The sequence below is a fragment of the Microtus oregoni genome, unplaced genomic scaffold (genome assembly GCF_018167655.1).
Source record: "Microtus oregoni isolate MIOR12 unplaced genomic scaffold, Mior012 000000F_ref0000247, whole genome shotgun sequence".
Lineage (NCBI taxonomy): Eukaryota > Metazoa > Chordata > Mammalia > Rodentia > Cricetidae > Microtus > Microtus oregoni.
In genome coordinates, this window is record NW_024543059.1 from 59,689,343 (window position 1) to 59,709,565 (window position 20,223).

General features: G+C 41.2%; 1 protein-coding gene across 4 annotated transcripts in view; it reads right to left on the reverse strand.

Annotated features, from left to right (window-relative positions):
• The window catches only part of Ttll7 (tubulin tyrosine ligase like 7), a 120,836-nt gene that overhangs the window by 81,285 nt on the left and 19,328 nt on the right, over positions 1-20,223 (reverse strand). Inside the window, exon 1 of one of the 4 annotated variants that reach the window (XM_041647996.1) lies at positions 12,182-12,199. The exons of the other annotated variants lie outside the window; for them this stretch is intronic. The gene's annotated coding sequence lies outside the window, so the exon portion shown is untranslated. Of the gene's footprint in view, positions 1-12,181; positions 12,200-20,223 lie in introns of those variants that run through there. 4 annotated transcript variants of the gene reach the window in all.

The following is a 20,223-nucleotide window of genomic DNA, read 5'->3' on the forward strand; positions in this document are numbered from 1 at the left end:
ATGCTCCTAGTCATACATAGGCTCTACTCCATCCCACTGCCGATTTGGTGGAAGTGCCTGAGAAACTTGGAGGTCTTGATTGTATCTCCCCTCATCTGAATTAAGTTTATTTTAGGCAAGGAATTTGAGAAAGCAAACTTTGAACAGCACGCAGTTAAGCTATTGTTATCTACTCTCCAAAAGCTGGAGGCATGATTATTGACCTAGAAAATACTTTAAGCCAATGGTTTCTCACCAGAAATCAAAACACTCTGAACATCAGTGCCTGAGAACTCTTTCCTGCTCTACCTATCGCTTTAAAATCTAAGGAAGAGACGCGGCGGAGCAGCGGCAGCCAGACGCGGTGGAGCAGCTGCGGCCAGACGCGGCGGAGCAACAACGCATACAGGAAGAAGCTTTCGGGGACCGGCACAGCGGCAGACCCAAGTGGCGGGGACAGGCGTGCAATAAGGAGAGCAGATCGCCCTACTACAATTGAATCAAAGAGGTAGGCCTTTGGTTGGCCAGGTCACTGGCACAAGGGGAGCCTGGTCCTGTCCTGAAGATCCTTCGGAGGGGTGAGAGGGTTCTTGGCCTGCAGCAGGAACCACAAAAGAGAGTGAGGGCATTTTGTAAGCGGAGCCCTTGGCCAGCAGGGAAACCTGATCCGGTTTTTAAAGGACCCATTGGATAGGATCAATAGGAGGAGATGGGCAGGCGCCAAGGCAAGAACTCACCCAATAATCTGAAAAACAACATGAAAACATCAGAACCCAATGATCTTACAACAGAAGTATTTGAACAACCTAACACAGAAGAAGTGGAAAAAATCGACTTTATGAAGATAATAGAGTCCCTTAAACAACATGTAAAAAATGCCCTTATAGAAATGGATGAGAAGTATAACAAAAAGTTTGAAGAAATGAGTAAATACGTACATGATACCCTGGGAAACCAAGAAAAAACCATCAAACAGGTAATGGAAACAGTTCAAGAATTGAAAACTGAAATGAAGGCAAAGAAGAAAATACAAACTGAGGACCAGCTGGATATGGAAAATCTAGGCCAACGAGCAGAGTCTACAGAAATAAGCATAATCAATAGAATACAAGAGCTAGAAGAAAGACTCTCAGATGCTGAGGACACCATAGAGAAAATAAACGAACAGATCAAAGAAAACAGCAAAGCCAACAAATTCTCAACACAAAACATTCAGGAACTATGGGACACAATAAAAAAACCAAACCTAAGAATAATAGGAATAGAAGAAGGAGAAGAGTCACAGCTCAAAGGCCCAGAAAATATTTTCAACAAAATTATGGAAGAAAACTTTCCCAACTTAAAGAAAGATATTCATTTAAATATTCAAGAAGCATACAGAACACCAAACAGACTGGATCAAAGAAAAACATCTCCTCGCCATATAATAATCAAAACACAAAATATACAGGTTAAAGAAAGAATATTAAGAGCTGCAAAAGAAAAAAGGCAAGTAACTTATAAAGGTAAACCGATCAGACTTACACCTGACTTCTCGATGGAAACTATGAAAGCCAGAAGGTCCTGGATAGAGGTTCTGCAGAAGCTAAGAGACCATGGATGCAAACCCAAACTACTATACCCAGCCAAGCTATCGTTCATTATCAATGGAGAAAACAAGACATTCCAGGATAAGAACAAATTTAAACAATACGTAGCCACAAATCCAGCCCTACAGAAAGTAATAGAAGGAAAATCGCAACCCAAGGAATCCAACACTGCCTACAATAACCCAGGCATCTAATGACCCTTCACGAGCACATCTCAAAGAAGGGAGACACACAATCTCTACTACCAAAAGCAATAAGAATAACCGGAGTAAACAACCACTGGTCATTAATATCACTTAATATTAATGGGCTCAATTCACCTATAAAAAGGCACAGGCTAAAAGACTGGATACGAAAACAGGATCCAACATTCTGCTGTTTGCAAGAAACACATCTCAACCACAAAGACAGGCACCTACTCAGAGTAAAGGGTTGGGAAAAGGTCTTTCAAGCAAATGGTCCTAAGAAAAAAGCATGTGTGGCCATACTAATTTCTAACAAAACTGACTTCAAACTAAAATCAATCAGAAGAGACCAAGACGGTCACTTTATACTCATAACAGGAACAATTCATCAGGAGGACGTCTCAATCCTGAATATATACGCCCCCAATATATAAGCACCTACTTATGTAAAAGAAATATTACTAGAACTCAAGGCAGACATCAAACCACACACACTAGTAGTAGGAGACTTCAACACACCTCTCTCTCCAAGGGACAGGTCAATCAGACAGAAACCTAATAGAGAATTAAGAGAATTATTGGAGGTAATGAAGCAAATGGACTTAACAGACATCTATAGAACATTCCACCCAAATAGGAAAGAATATACCTTCTTCTCTGCAGCTCATGGAACCTTCTCAAAAATAGACCACATACTCGGAAACAAAGGAAACCTCCACAGATACAAAAAAATATCAGTGTCCACCTGTGTCTTATCAGATCATCACGGATTAAAGTTAGAAGGCAACAACCACGCTGCCCCCAAAAAACCGACAAACTCATGGAAACTGAACAGTCAACTACTGAACCACACCTGGGTCAAGGAAGAAATCAAGAAAGAAATTAAAGTCTTCCTTGAATTTAATGAAAATAAAGGGACAACATACTCAAACCTATGGGACACAATGAAAGCAGTGCTAAGAGGAAAGTTCATAGCACTAAGTGCCCACTTAAAGAAAACAGTAATGCATACATTGGGGACTTAAAAACACACCTGAAAGCTCTAGAAAAAAAAGAAGCAGACGCGCCCAGGAGAAGTAGAAGACTGGAAATAATAAAACTGAGGACTGAAATCAACAAAATAGAAACCCAGAAAACAGTCCAAAGAATCAATGAAACAAAAAGCTGGTTCCTGGAGAAAATCAACAAGATCGACAAACCCCTATCCAAACTAATGAAACGACAGATAGAGAACACGCAAATAAATAAGATCAGAAATGAAAAGGGGGACATAACCACAGACACAGAGGAAATTCAGAGAATCATTAGATCTTACTACAAAAGCCTGTATGCCACAAAACTGGAAAATACAAAAGAAATGGACATTTTTTTAAATAAGTATCATATACCAAAGCTAAACCAAGACCAGGTGAATGATCTAAATAGACTGGTTTCTCGCGAAGAATTAGAAATGGTTATCAAAAATCTCCCTTCGAAAAAAAGCCCAGGACCAGATGGTTTCAATGCAGAATTCTACCAGAACTTCCAAGAAGAACTAATACCTATACTCCTTAATGTATTTCACAATATAGAATCAGAAGAGTCATTGCCAAATTCCTTTTATGAAGCTACAGTTACCCTGATACCAAAACCACAAAAAGACCCAACCAAGAAAGAGAATTACAGACCGATCTCACTCATGAACATCGACGCAAAAATTTTCAATAAAATACTGGCAAACTGAATCCAAGAACACATAAGAAAAATTATCCATTATGATCAAGTAGGCTTCATCCCAGAGATGCAGGGCTGGTTCAACATACGCAAATCTATCAATGTAATCCACCATATAAATAAACTGAAAGAAAATAACCATATGATCATTTCACTAGATGCTGAAAAAGCATTCGACAAAATTCAACACCCCTTTATGATAAAGGTCTTGGAGAGAATAGGGATACAAGGGTCCTACCTAAATATAATAAAAGCTATTTACAGCAAGCCAACAGCTAACATTAAATTAAACGGAGAAAAACTCAAAGCCATCCCACTAAAATCAGGAACACGACAAGGATGTCCACTCTCTCCATACCTCTTCAATATAGTGCTTGAAATTCTAGCAATAGCAATAAAACAACATAAGGAGATCAAGGGGATTCGTATTGGAAAGGAAGAAGTTAAGCTTTCGTTATTTGCAGATGATATGATAGTGTACATAAGTGACCCCAAAAATTCTACCAAAGAACTCCTACAGCTGATAAACAGCTTTAGTAACGTGGCAGGATACAAGATCAACTCCAAAAAATCAGTTGCCTTCCTATACACCAAGGATAAGGAAGCAGAGAGGGAAATCAGAGAAGCATCACCTTTCACGATAGCCACAAATAGCATAAAATACCTTGGGGTAACCCTGACCAAGGAAGTGAAAGATCTACTTGACAAGAACTATAAGTCTTTGAAGAAAGAAATTGAAGAAGACACCAGAAAATGGAAAGACCTCCCTTGCTCTTGGATTGGGAGGATCAACATAGTAAAAATGGCAATTCTACCAAAAGCAATCTATAGATTCAATGCAATCCCCATCAAAATTCTTCACAGATCTGGAGAAGACAATAATCAACTTTATATGAAAAACAAAAAACCCAGGATAGCCAAAACAATCTTATACAATAAAGGATTGTCTGGAGGCATTACCATCCCTGACTTCAAACTCTATTACAGAGCTACAGTATTGAAAACAGCTTGGTATTGGCATAAAAACAGAGAAGTCGACCAATGGAATCGAATAGAAGACCCTGACATTAACCCACAAACCTATGAACACCTGATCTTCGATAAAGGAGCTAAAAGTATACAATGGAAAAAAGAGAGCATCTTCAACAAATGGTGCTGGCAAAACTGGATGTCAATCTGTAGAAGAATGAAAATAGATCCATATCTATCACCATGCACAAAACTCAAATCCAAATGGATTAAAGACCTCAATATCAGTCCGAACACACTGAACCTGATAGAAGAGAAAGTGGGAAGTACTCTACAGCACATGGGCACAGGAGACCACTTCCTATGTATAACCCCAGCAGCACAGACACTAAGGGCATCATTGAATAAATGGGACTTCCTGAGGCTGAGAAGCTTCTGTAAAGCAAAGGACACTGTCACTAAGACAAAAAGACAACCCACTGACTGGGAGAAGATCTTCACCAACCCTGCAACTGATAAAGGTTTGATCTCCAAAATATATAAAGAACTCAAGAAACTAGACCGTAAAAGGCTAATCAACCCTGGATCCTACCCCTGGATCCAGCAATACCACTCTTGGGAATATACCCAAGAGAGGCCCTATCATACAACAAAAGTATATGCTCAACTATGTTCATGGCAGCATTGTTTGTAATAGCCAGAACCTGGAAACAACCTAGATGCCCTTCAACGGAAGAATGATGAAGAAAGTATGGAATATATACATATTAGAGTATTACTCAGCAGTAAAAAAACAAGGACTTCTTGAATTTTGCATACAAATGGATGGAAATAGAAAACACTATCCTGAGTGAGGTAAGCCAGACCCAAAAAGAGGAACATGGGATGTACTCACTCATATTTGGTTTCTAGCCATAAATAAAGGACATTGAGCCTATAATTCATGTTCCTAGAGAAGCTAAATAAGGTGAATCCAAAGACAAACACATAGGCATCCTCAGGAATATTAACCTTCATCAGGCGATGAAAGGAGACAGAGACAGAGACCCACACGGGAGCACCGGACAGAAATCTCAAGGTCCAAATCAGGAGCAGAAGGAGACGGAGCACGAGCAAGGAACTCAGGACCACGAGGGGTGCACCCACACACTAAGACAATGGGGATGTTCTATTGGGATCTCACCAAGGCCAGCTGGCCTAGGTCTGAAAAAGCATGGGATAAATCCGGACTAGCTGAACATAGCGGACAATGAGGAATACTGAGAATTCAAGAACAATTGCAGTGGGTTTTTGATCCTACTGCACGTACTGGCTTTGTGGGAGCCTAGGCAGTTTGAATGCTCACCTTACGAGACCTGGATAGAGGTGGGCAGTCCTTGGGCTTCCCACAGGTCAGGGAACCCTGATTGCTCTTCGAGCAGATGAGGGGGGGGGGGGGGACTTGATCGGGGGAGGAGGAGGGAAATGGGAAGCGGTTGTGGGGACGAGGCAGAAATCCTTAATAAATAAATAAATTTAAAAAATAAAAAAATAAATAAACACTAAACTCATCAAATTTCTCCATCCAAAAAAAATAAAAAATAAAAAAAATAAAATCTAAGGAAGCAGCTACTTCAGCCTTTGATCGTGTTGAGAGATTCATTCCCCCTTCTTCTGGTCTATCGTGGGGTTCATTATTTGTTTCTCATCAAAGCCACCCATCTAGAAGGTGAGTTCCCAAAAGAATGAGCTTTCTTCAGTCTTGCTCATGATTGCCTTCCCAGAACCAGAGCCTGGCAGTGCTCAGGATTCACCTGTGACTAAGTTAATGGGTGCTCTGGCTCAGGGACATCCTCTGAAATAGGGCTTGAGGAGGTTAGCAGGTCACAGAGGTTTCCTCCAGCACAAAAGTATGTGACCCTTTTTGCTCAAGTGAATATATTAGGGGGCTTTGGTTTCTACTGATTACTTCAAAAGACTGAACCATGATAAATATGTGTTAACTTACATTAAGGTTAGTTATCACATCATTGGTGTGTGGAGGAGCTCAAGTATGTAGAAGAGCTCAGGTGTGTGGAGGACTCTGGTGTGGGGGGAAGCTCAGGTATGTGGAGAAGCTCTGGGATGTGGAGGAGCTCAGGGGTGTGGAGGAGCTCAGGTGTGTATAGGACTTGGGTGTGTGGAGAAGATCATGTGTGTGGAAGATCTCAGGGTTGTGGAGGAGCTCAGGTGTGTGGAGAAGCTCAGAGGTGTGGAGGAGCTCAGGGGTGTGTAGGAGCTCATGTGTGTGGAGGAGCTCACATATGGGGAGGAACTCAGGTGAGTGTGGGGGAGCTCAGGAGCTCACATGGGTTTTGGCTTCTATATCTTCCTTCTTCTCAAGAGGTATCAGACTTGGTGTTTATTCTTCCCATGCTGCTCTTAATACATTTTTTTCTTTCTTATGTATCAGTTTCTATGCAATATCTAAGTGTGTATAATTTATATAGTTTTAAACTATGTCAATAATATACTATATATTCTTGGGCTGTTTTCTAAACTTTGAACTTTTGTGTGATTCATCTAGTTCCATATCTTTTCATTAAGAAGTACCAAAGTGGAAATCACCCTCGTAGCTTAGTCAAGATCTTACTTTAATGGCAATGCAAAGCCCCTAAAGGACTTCTCATAGATTACACTGCCTGTGTGAAGAAAACAGGAGAAATAGTGTGAGGAAGATATTTTGAAGGTTCGTGGCAGGGGAAATGAGAGCTTGGCCACAGGAAGCCCCACATATACATAGAGAGAATATTGCTACAGCCGTCAGGCTTGGTGATCAGGAAAGAAGTGGATTTCAAGATGGATGGCTTGGAGAATCGGGAGGAAGCTAACACCATGCATCAAAAGACCTGCAGAAAGAAAATCCAACCCCAGGAGTTAAGTCAACATTTGCAAAAAAATGTGAATGAATAAAGACTAGAAAATAAATAAGATTCATAATTAAAGGTAAGACAAGAAGCTGCAGAGATGGTTCAGTGGCTAAGCTGTTTACTGCTCTTGCAGAGGACCCAGGTTTGCTTCCCAAAACCTACATAGCTACTCCCAACTGTCCAATCCCAGATCCAGGAGGCTCCAATGCAATCTTTTGGCCCCTGCAGACACTGCACACATGCGATGCAGAGACATTCATGTAGGCAAGACACTCGTACACATAAAATAAAAATGAATCTTTTTTAAAAACACAGAAGATTCCTTCCATAGTCTAACTGATCCTTCCATAGTTTAACTGATCCAATTTCTTTGTTTCTGCCAAAAAGTGACAATATATACAGCTGTATAACTGGCAAACAACAGATGATGTCACCCTAACTGTTCTCCTAACAATAGTGTATTGGCCCTCTTCATTGTGTGTTCAAATTCAACAAGTTTGGAGAAGCTGCTTGCTTCCTAAACATAAGAACTCTTGTGTCCCATCCCCAGGCTGGCTATCCTCCCCGAACCTAGAGCTGGCTGTGCAGGATGTTACTGACCTGAAAGAACTATTTCATCAGACACTTCTAGAAAGCCGGTAAGAGCCAAGCGTGAGTAACGAATCAAAGAACCATTTATTCATTCTGGTAACAGAACTAACATTGACCTGAGGCAATAGTAGCTCCACTGATTTACTATTATTTGCTTTTCAGATTTCCATAGGTTTCTCGGCATCTGTTCAATGTTTATGGCTAAATAACGTCACCCAAATGCAATATTCACAGAGATCTGTGGAGTTTCTTGTCCTTAGAATTTATCCCTACTGTGACATGAAGAAACTGTAGGCACTGCTAACACAGCATACCTGGAAGGCATCTTCTTTTATTAATATTTATATTTCCACTATGTGACACAATAAAAAACCCATAAACCTCATTCAGCAAGTGCGTAATTGAATAAAGCTCAAATCAAATAACAGAGCTATTTAAGTAGCAGACAAAAGCATTATTTCATAACATCTTAAATGCTTAAGTAGTGTCAAAAGCCCCTTTGGACATGTTATCCAAGAATATAATACTGTGTCTTAAATAGTTCTCAAACCACCCTAAAGGGGAGAAAAAGAAGTTCCACTCGCTCTCTAGGAATAACATACGATACTAGTAAAAGTTTACATATCTCACTGACCTCTGTCTACCCATTTGCATGTGTTCATGACGCACACACACAAACACACACTAAATTTACCTGATGTCCTTGCATCTATGCACACACGCACATACATACGTACTCACAGTTAAGAATCTAAGACATCCTCAATGTACCAGCATACACTTTGCTACATAAAGACCTCTTGTTCTGAGATTCTTGGTGGGATTGAGGGCCCTTTGCACCCAACTCTCCCAGCCCCCGAACCTGCAGTGGAAGGTGAAACAGAAATCCAGAGGCAAGTGGAGAGTTTCCACTATAGTCTGTTCTCTGTTCTTTACCAGAAAGTTCGCAATAGATGCCAACCTGTGCATCTGCCTCCCCGGTGAGCAGATGACATCACAGTGGGGCCATGTGATGCCAGCATAGTTCTCAACGTCCAAAACTTAACTCTTCAATATTGCTCATAAACCTGGGGGTTCCTCTGACACTCCGTGGCTTGATAAAGTGTGTAACAACATAGCCAGACACCACAAAGACACAACAAAATCCTCCTTGGTTCTCCATTTGAATTCTTGTTTGGTATTTATTCCATGTACACACATTACCAATTCTAGGGTATATGTTAGTTTAATGCTTAAGCTCCTATCCATGTTTATGAATTATTAAATGTATTAAATTCATTAAACTAATAATCATGACAAGGCATGACTGCAATCCAGACATACAGAAGACTGAAGCAGGAGGATATTGAATTCAAGGCCAGTCTTGGCTGCACTGTAAGACCCTGAACAGCTAAAGAAGCCCTCTTTACCATCCATATTAGTCAAAAAGTTAATGGATAGGGAAGACTCTGTCCCCCATCTGAGATAACTCATTAAATTGTCCTTCCTAAACAACCATGGAGTGAGCTTTTGGGGGGTAGAAATTAGTAAAGTGCCTGATTAAATAACTAAATTTACTTGATGTCCTTGCAGGTGTATGTGGCCATATGACTCTAAACGAACAGGCATTGAGGAATCAATAGGACAGGGGGAAGGAAGTGAGTGGAAGGGGCTTCCCAACTGAAAGAGAAATAGTCCTTCAGTGGACTCTCCCTTGTTTGCTCCCATTTCTTGGGAGCACATGTGATTGTAGCTGATGTGTAATTCTCAGCAACTGGGGTTTCCTCTTGGAATTGCTGCATTTGTTGGAAAGTAGACATCTGTCTTGTTTGGGCCACTGGTGCTTTAATTTTCTGTTACCACCAGCTAACTAAACCTCTTGATGTATGAATCTGTTACTCCTACAGCTACTACTGTGGGTTTTAAAAATGACACACCATGTGTAGAGAGGTGGCTCAGTGGTTGGGAACCGCTGTGGAATAATCCTTTCATACTCTGTGAATATGCATTATACTCTTGTTGGTGCAATAAAGAGTCAGCTGGCCAATAGCTGGGCTGGTGTAGGAGGTTCTTCTGTTTGTATATTGCTTTCATTGGTTGATTAAAGAGACTGCCTTGGCCTTTAGACAGGGCAGCCCTTAGGACTGGAGAGGGACGGGGGAGGGTGAGTGAGAATGCGGGAGGGAAGTGGGAAGTGGATATTTTGATTGGTATTATTTATAAAGTAATAAAAACAAATAAATAAATAAACATTTCGACCTCTGAAAAAAATAAAATAAAATGATGCTCCAAGAAAAACAAAACTCTCTAAGTTTAAGCTGGAGAGATGGTTCAACAGTCAAGAGCACTTGCTTATCTTCCAGAGAACCAGGGTTTGGTTTCCAGCACACACAAGGCAGCTCACAAGAGTCTGTAACTCTAGGTCCAGGGGATCCTATGCCCTCTTCTGACCTCTGTGGGCCCTGCACTCACAGGTGCTCTTGCATACACACAAGCCAACACTCATACACATGAAATAAAAACAAATAAATCTTATTATAACCACTCTCTCTAGCAGTGCAATCTTTGCCACAGAACTAGTCCTTTTATAGACACAAGAAGGGAAAGGGATATTTTTATCCTTCAAAATAAACAAGGATGGAATGCAAAATAGAACTGGAGCACACAGTGAGCTGGGGCACAATAATAAGTCCTCCATAGATACACTCAAATCATGAGCATCTATTTTCTCAATGATTCTCTCCCTTGGCCATTTCCTTCCCTGATCACATTCAGTCAATTGATACTGTAAAGTTATTAGGTCACATAAGGCATTGAATCAATAATCTGTTCAAAAACTTACTGCCCCTTATTTTATATCAAACATTTCATTAGTGTGCCAGTTAGTTTTATGACAAGGTGACACAAGCTGCGGTCATAAGAGTGGATGTAACCTTGACTGAGAAAGTGTCTCCATAAAACTGGACTCTAGGCAAGCTGGTAGTGTATTTCCTTAATTAGTGACTGATGGGGAAGGGCTCAGTCAATTGTGGCTGGGGCCACCCCTAGCCTGGTCCAGGGCTCTATTAGAAAGCAGGCTGAGCAGGCCCTGTGGTGCAAGTCAGCAAGAGTACCATGGCCTCTGCATAAGTTTCTGCTTCCAGTATCCTGCCCTGTTTGGGTTCCTAGCCTGAAGTCCTTCAAACAAGTGTAAGCCAAATAGAACTTTTCCTCCTCAACTTGCTTCTGGTCATAATGTTTCATCATGAAAAGAGAAACCACAACTAAGGCAAGTTCTCCCTAATTTATTAGGGACTCAAGCAAGTAAAATAGATGTCTTCTATTTCACCATGCTCATATATATGTGGGAAAGTTATTTAGCTTGGACCATCTTACAAATAAAACTTCCTTCAAAGTCCATGACATTGGCTATTCATATCAACCCAAAGTATGCTGAAGATTGACAGTCAACACTAGACAACTACATAACCAGATGTAACCATATATTCATAGTATGCACATCAGGAATACAAATTAAACACAATATTCAATCAACAAGGCTGATTTTCAATTCTGCTACGTGGGATTGGAATTTACCATTTTTAAAATCTTAACGCAATATCTACAACTATCCACTATACAAGCCCCACTAGGAAACAGTGCGAACTCTTTAGGACAGTTTTTTTAATTTATTTATTTATTAAAGATTTCTGCCTCCTCCCCACCACCGCCTCCCATTTCCCTCCCCCTCCCTCATCAGCTCAAAGAGCAATCAGGGTTCCCTGCCCTGTAGGAAGTCCAAGGACCACCCACCTCCATCCAAACTGCCTAGGCTCCCCCAAAGCCAGTACGTGCAGTAGGATCAGAAACCCATTGCCATTGTTCTTGAGTTCTCAGTAGTCCTTATTGTCCACTATGTTCAGCAAGTCCGGTTTTATCCCATGCTTTTTCAGACCCAAGCCAGCTGGCCTTCGTGGGTTCCCGATAGAACATCCCCATTGTCTCAGTGTGTGGGTGCACCCCTCGCGGTCTTTAGGACAGTTTTGAATAATGAAGTGCCAATCACATCCATTCCAGTCTCGATCTGGCTTGGATGGCCACACCATATTGCTAGAACTTATACTCAAATCTTACATATTTTATTATTTGTATGCATATGTGTGTGCACATGGGTTTGCACACAGGGTTGTGCTCATGGAGGACAGAAGAGGTGATATGATTCCATGGAGTTGGAATCACAGGTGGACTTGAGCTGACTGACCTAGGTACTCGAAATTGAACTTTGGTCCTTTGAAAGATCAATACACACCTTTAACCACTTAGCCATCTCTCCACTCTTTCAGATACTATCTTCAGAGAACTGTTTTCAGTCAATCCATCGGGCAGAAAAGACTGTTAATAACATAGAAAAGATGAACCTTACAACAATGTACATTGAGTGTGTAATTTCAATGCCCTCCATACATTACTATTATCTGCTATTCGATTACTTGAGCATTTCATTTGAATCTCTTCATTGAACCACTAGAGTATAAGCCTCTTAGAAGCAAATATAGACATTCGGCACTCTTCACAGAACTTGGCACTATACTCTGCATCCAGAAGTTCCAAATCATTCTACAGGAAATAATGCATTTCACCTAGTACAATGGAAACTCCAAACAGTCTATGAGGATGGCCCTTGCTTAGAGACCTAGCAATAGAGGATACAAAGCCTGAATTGGACATATCTGGTAATCGGGCAAAAATTCTAGATAAGGGAATTGGAACCAACCTAGCCACAAACCCTTTGACCTATAATCCTATAATTTGTACGTCCTGCACAAGGTATTGGGGGGTAAAGATGATACAGTAATTGTGGGAATGACAAAAAAAAATTTTCAGGCCCTTCTAATTCTTTCTCATCAGCTGACAAATTCACCTACAGTTAAGAAGGCGATCAAAGATGGCATAGAGCGGACCAGGAGGTGAGTAACCAACTCCCCAGCAAGACCATGATGGGTACACCCACTGAAACAGTCTACCTGAGCTAATGGGAGCTCACCAATGTCAGCCTGAATGGGAAGGAACAACCATAGGACCAAACTGGTCCCTCTGAATGTGGCTGACAGTTGCATGGCTGGGGCAGACTGAGGGGCCACTGGCAATGACACCGGGATTTATCCCTACTGCAAGGGAGCAATCCTGACATGGTTATCACCATCAATTCATACACATCGAAAACAACAGCACTGACATCAGTTACTACAGAGAAAACCCCATACCAACACAGAACAAGAACATATCCCCAAATACCCCAAATGTAAACTTATCCCCAAAATGTAAACTTACTCCCTTTCTCTATGCCTGCCTCCCCCTTCCCTTCCTTTCATGCTTCCCTCTTTCTCTTTCTTTTAGACCATCCCATTACATAGCCCCAAGGCTGTTCTCAGACTGGAAATACTCCCACTTGGGCCTCCCAAATGCTGGAATTCTATACATCACCCTCACCCTTGGGCTGCACCATCCACTCCTCATAGCCAAATCAGACAATATGAATCACAGAATGACTCAAAAGAATCTGTCCTCTAAGGGGAAGACATTTAAGAGAATGTCTTAACCAGTTGGTCTTATATTTTCCTTTTTTGAATGCATAGAAATAGTGCAAAGTAAGAGCTGTCCTTAAAGTCACTTCCAGTGTGTATAAAAGAAAAGGCAGGACTTTTAAAAGCACTTTTGCATGTTTGAACTGCACAAGTTTTGTTTTCTTGAGTAAATGAGGTAATGTTGTGTCTAGCAAGGAAATTTTATCTTGGCTGGAAAATGGCGGCTTACCGGCTATCACTATTTCTAGTGTAAAACATTAATGAGAGCAACAGCTCCTTTAAGCCCTGAGGTTCTCACTCGGCATCCAGCATCATAATTCCCTGCAGAACCAGCTTGCTGGGCAACATTCTCCAGGTGAGAAGAGTGGAGTGTCTGTGACTCACACCATGCCTCAGCCCTGGGCTAGGGTGAGGCCCTCAGCCCTCCTGCAGCCTGACCTTGACAAGGTGAGCTCAAGAGCACAGATCTGAGGCTGCAGAGCAAGAGCATCAGCACCACAGCAGCTCAGGGCAAGGAGACTGACAGACCCTGAAATCCTTGCCCACAGCCAGTCTAATGCCGACAATCCGTACTGTGCACACGGGCACTCAAGACTGAAAGAGCGCAACTCGGATTGCTTCTAGTTTAGACATCCTAACAACGTTGATTCTAGAGAGAAAGTAAAGGAAAACGAAAGCTAGCCACTCACCATCTACAGAGGGGCTTCTAGCTCACTTCTCCCTCAAAATACCGCTTTATAAAATTCTGGCTAAAATTGGACCCAAGTGAAAGCATTGTTAGCTGTTGTTCTTGATTTTAAAAAACTGACAAAATTGCACAAAGCCATGCAAATCAACTGCTTCAGTTCTGAAAAATAGTCTGTACTATATGAGGGGAGCTTTTATGGGCAATTGCTGTGCTTGGGGGTAAGAGATAGAATTGGCATTGTAGCCCAAGGCAGTCCCTACAGCACAATTCCCCAGAGACATCAGCCAATCAATGCCACAGGCCCCTAGGTGGGAGTCATGACAACCAGCACCATTGGTGCTGAAGGAGACTGTCTGGGCTGGAAGCAAAGTATAAAACAGCACCATGCCCTTGGCTCCATCACAACAGTAACAACCGTAAGGGGCAATGTGAAGGTCAATGCCACAGCTGCTTATAGCTCAGATCCCAGGTGGCATCGGTATTGGCCATGAAACATGAGTCCTGAGTAGCAGCTCTCTTGTCTCCCAAATGAGCTTCCCTGACATTTTTTTTCCTTCCCTTATCGTCCACACAACCTCTGCTCCTCACTCGCTCACCAAAACAAGCATTTTAAGCATAATAAGTCCAGTGTAAATTGTCTGTGATCAATGGTTTCAATGGAGAAGTCACTCTGGCTAACCAGGGGTCCATTTTATTTACTTCTTGGTTTTTAGTAGTTAATGTTAGGAAACAGCTGAATTCCAGGCCAAAGCAGATTTTATTTCAAGCATAATATATGCACATATATGAATCTGTACTATGTTCACTGGAAGACTCAGAGACTCTTTTTTTTAGTTACTTGTTTCATTATTGCGACAAAATGCCCAACAAAAGCAAATTAATGATGAAAGAACTGAGTCTGGTTCCTAGTTTGAGGGCAGTCCATCATGACGAGTGAGTCATAGCGGTAGGAGCTTGCAGCCAGTTGGTCACACCGATCTACAGTCAGGAAGCTGTTCATGATGAATGCTGCGACTGAGCTAATGCTCCCATGGAATGGTGGCGCCCACAGCTGAAGCAAACCTTTGCCCCTCAATTAATTTAATTGAGATAATCCTTCCTAGTAAGCCTGGGGCATTGTCTCCTAAGTGATTCTAGATGCTCAAAGTTGACTGTCAATATTCACCATCACAACCAGCTAGAATAGGAGCCTGGGATGCTACCACTTCTTTTGATTCTTGTAACACTGGGGCCGGGAGCTGACTCATCTTTCCTACGCACAGGTTCTCCGTTGTCATCGTCCCATGCAGGCCTCATCTGAGGTTGCAAAGGAAAAACAGGACTTCATAAACCTAGTGCACACAACCGTTAAGTGATGTTCTCCTAGGCCACGTGAGGAGCCGAGTTGCAGGAGGAACATTAGTAACAGGCATTAAGGTTGTTTGAAGGCGGTCCTCCCTTTATTCTTTCTGGATGTTGCTTGTTGAAACAAAGCTTTGCTTTGTCGTCTGGGCAGAGCCTCAGCTTGGCTGCAGTCCTCGGACCTCAGCCCCCTGGGTCCTGGGATTACAAGCATAAACCACCATTGCCAGTTCCTGTCCCTTCTAACTGTTTTATTTATTATATTTTACTTAAAATCCATACAACTTATTCTTCTTGAAGATGTTAATAAGGACTGGGCACATTTATTTCAGGACCAACTCTTTACTCTAGGGAGAAGACCATTCATGCTTATAATATAAAATAGGAAAAAGAATATGAAAGAAGAATTTTTCCTTTGACTAACACACATCTGCACAATGTAGCACTCTATAAATACGTCTTCTTTAATGTGTGTGTGTATGTGTGTATATGTGTGTATGTATGTATGTGTGTGTTGCTTGCATGTATTTTTGTGTACCAGATGCATGCCGGGTGCCCACAAAGGCCAAAAAAGGGTGTTGGATCTCCTAGAACTGTGGTTTCATATGTGAGCCATCATGAGAGTGCTGGGAGTGAAACCTGGATTCTCTAGAAGAGGATCAAGTGCTTTTAACTCACTAGCTATCTTTCCACCATGAATATTTCTTTAAATTTTATCATTTTAAACAACAGCTTCAAAGTGCTTCTATTCAATTTTATTGTTTCTATTTTCTCCACTTGAGCACAGAAATACCACTTGACAAAATCCAATGTCAGCAGTTCCTTGGTTATATTACTTTGGCAAAGGCAGCATGAAGGTGATGGAATTCCTTGGTAAATGAAATATTTATATTCCCAGAAAGGAAGTGAGTGCACTCAAGCAGAGTGCGCCACGGTGGACAGTGCCAAGTTTTCTTAATTTACTTTCTAGATTATACTGACTCAGTGTGATGATACTAAACTTGAAATGATATTTACAAATAGCATACCTCAAAACACAATAGTACATTATTGTCTCACATGTCTCATTGATTCATAAATCATCACTTTATGAATAACTGACTTTACTGCTATAAAATTAGAAAAATGAGCATCGCAAATTATTGAAATAAACTGAAAGCAATAGAAGCTGCTGCTTCACCTGAAGATAATCTATGGTCTCTAGACCATCAGTAACAAAGAGTCTGAAAAGTCACCGAAAACACTGAAAATCCTCAATTAGGTCATATATGTGTGTGTGTCGGTTAATTAAGTCACATATATGCATGCCTTAGGTTAAGGGTCCCAAGTTCAGAAACTAGTCCTAAGAAAATCATCTCAAGTGTTGGAGCATGCCGAGCTACTCTTTAAAATAAAAAATGCAGTGCAGACCTAAACAGAGAACTCTCAACAACTCTCAGAGGTATCTAAAATGGCTGAAAGACACTTAAGGAAATGTTCAACATCCTTAGTTATCAGAGAAATGCAAATCAAAAAAAAACTCTGAGATTCCATCTTACACCTGTAAGAATGACCAAGATCAAAAACACTGATGACAACTTATGCTGGAGAGGTTGTGGGGAAAGGGGAACACTTCTGCATTGCTGGTGGGAATGCAAGCTGGTACAGCCCTTTGGATGTCAGTGTGGTGATTTCTCCGAAAATTAGGAAACAACCTTCCTCAAGACCCATTAATACCACTTTTGGGTATATATCCAAAGAATGCTCAATTATGCCACAAGGACATGTGCTCAATCAGATTTGTTTGTCATAGCCAGAACCTGGAAACAACCTAAATGCTCCACAACCAAAGAATGGATAAGAAAAATCTGGTAGATTTACACAATGGAGTACTACACAGCAGAAAAAATAACAACATCTTGAATTTTGCAGGAAAATGGGTGGAGCTATAAAGCATTATTTTGAGTGAGGTAATCCAGACCCAGAAAGACAATTATCACATGTACTCACTCATAGGTGGTTTTTAAACATAAAGCAAAGAAAACCAGCCTACAAATCACAATCCCAGAGAACTTAGACAACAATGAGGACACTAAGAGAGACTTACATAGATCTAATCTACATGGAAAGTAGAAAAAGACAAGATCTCCTGAGTAAATTGGGAGTATGAGGACTTTAGGGAAGGGTTGAAGAGAGGAGGGGAGAGGCAGGGAGGGAAGCAGAGAAAAAATGTAGAGCTCAATAAAAATCAATAAAAAGAAAGAAAAAGAAAATAAAGACAATAGAAGTTTAAAAAAAAATACCAAACTCCAGAGAGCTGACTCAGTAGTGAAGATCACTGACTACTCTTGCAGAGGACCCAGGTTCTATTCCTATGGCAGCTCACAAGCACCTATAACTCTAGTTCTAGGAATTCTGTGCCCTCACTGGCCTCTGTAGGCACTACACACACAGTCCCCCACCCCTCAATATATACATGTGTGTATACATGCACACAAAACACTTATGTACATTAAAAATAAATGAATCGATTAAAATTAGAAAATAAAAAGGAAAGCAGCAAATTGTAAACAATATAAATGTATTCAATTAATATAGTAAATAATGGGTTATCACATGTTTATTAAAGCAGACTATGAAAACCTTTCACTAGTTTGAGAAGATGTAATTATTTGAGCAAGGCAATGAATAAATGATTCATATGAAATGAAATAATATTTATTTTTCCATGAATAGATGAACAAATTGTAAAGTTTAATATTTAATTTGATTTACTGATTCTGAGTAAATATTCCATTTCTATCCACCTGTGTTACAACATTATGAAAATAATCATGAATCATACGCCAGGGTGAATTTTGATAAACTGTATCAATAAAGATCTGTCTTAATAGGAAACAAATGTGGCTTCCTCCAGAAGAGCAACTCCTAAGTAGTACAGAGGATTACAAAGGTGAGTCACAGCATTCTGGGTTTACTTCAGTCCTTGAAATATGTGCTGAACCACCTCTGAGGTTAACACTTCCAGAGCAAATCAAAATGTAAACAAGCTGATCCCAGATTCCAGGTATTCAAGCCAAGCCTGAGATCATCGGGTAAAAATAACTAACGGTGGTATTACAAACGCAAATTATACCTGTATGCTGTGCTATGCACACTGCAGTCAGAGCAAAGCAGGAGCGCTGACATACTGAATTCAGTTAAAATGTTTCTTTCCCCATTACAGATGAAGAGAGAGAAAGCACACTGCTGAAATCAGTGTGGAAGTGGCTTGTTTTTCAGGTTCTGATTGGAGCTTTCTTTGCCAGGTCAGGTCTAAGAAATCACCAGCAAGTAGGTGAAAATGAGAACATCTACAATTTTTACAGAGACTAAGATGCAATCAGGGATAGAGCTCAACAGTATAGATCTTGTTTAATGTGCACAAGGCCCTGAGTTCGATACTTAGTACTCACAGGAAGAGAAAGGGAGAACAGGAATAAGATGAGAGAAAGGAGGAGCAGGTATAGGAGGAGGTGATGGTGGAAGATAGAAACATTGAAGACATGGGAGATGAGCTTAGTTCATGCTCTTCAGAAGCAAGGATTCAAACACCAGAAGTATGGGGAAGTTACAGGAAATATGGCTAAGTGGAGCAGAGAAGGGAAACAAAGAAGGACAAGCAATACAAAGGGTCAGCTCCGCTGTGAGCAGCTGGAGCTTAGTTCCCTAGGAAACACAGACAATCAGCATAAAGCAGGCAGGTTCAGAGTTAGTGCATCTGACACCAACCACAAGTTGGAGGTTACTGTGGGAGTGAGGCAGAATTAACACGCACAGCCTCCTGACCTTGGAGAGTAGAGAAAGGGGGTGCATGGTGAAGGTCTGGAATGACAAAGACCTCCTGGCCCCAAAGCCTCCAGAGGTGCCTTAAACACCCTCAGGTAGAGAAAGGCACGGCTGCAGGGCACTGAAGCAGGGAGAGAAGAGTGAGGTGCTAAGACACTGGGGACAATGAGCAGGGCACTGCAGGCATTGGCTCGGCTCTAGCCCTAAACAGAACCCTCATTATGAGATACTAGGAATGAGGTCTTTGAAAAAGATTAGACCTCTATCTTCATATATGAATGAATAGTTCATGCCACTGGTAAATTAACAGACTGATGGTTTATTCAAGAGAGGGCCAGGGATAAAGGCACTGCCTACTTCAAAAACACTGATTCCTACACAAAGACTCTCCCAAGATGTTTGCACCTTTTCTTAATTTCTTGATGTCAGCAAGCAATGAGCACTCCTGGTGCTCTACATACCGGCATTTTTATGGTGTCAGTGTTTTAGATTCTGGCCATTGGAGTACTGTGTTTTTACCTCATCTGTGCTGTGATTGGTGAGGCTTAATAACGCAGCTATTGCATCTCCCTTTGCAAGCCAAGGACTGTGCGGATCATCCTTTGTAAAGAGTTTACTAAAGGCTTAGGCCCATTTTTAATAGAATTCATCTTATTGAATCTCATGAATTCTTTGTATATTCTGGATGAAAAGTCTTTATCTAATGGGAAAGGCAGTCATCGGAGACAGGACAACAATGTGGAGACCGCAAGGTCATGGATGTCAGGGGAATAGCAAGGACATGGTGTGTGCACACTGGTGCGTAGGCCTCTCATTGGGGACTTCTTTCTTACCTTTCCAAGGGCATTGTGTAGAAAGACTTTTGAGGAGAGAGCAGGATGAAGTCATCTTACTCTACACTTGATCTTAGCCAAAAGGCTGAGAAGCAAT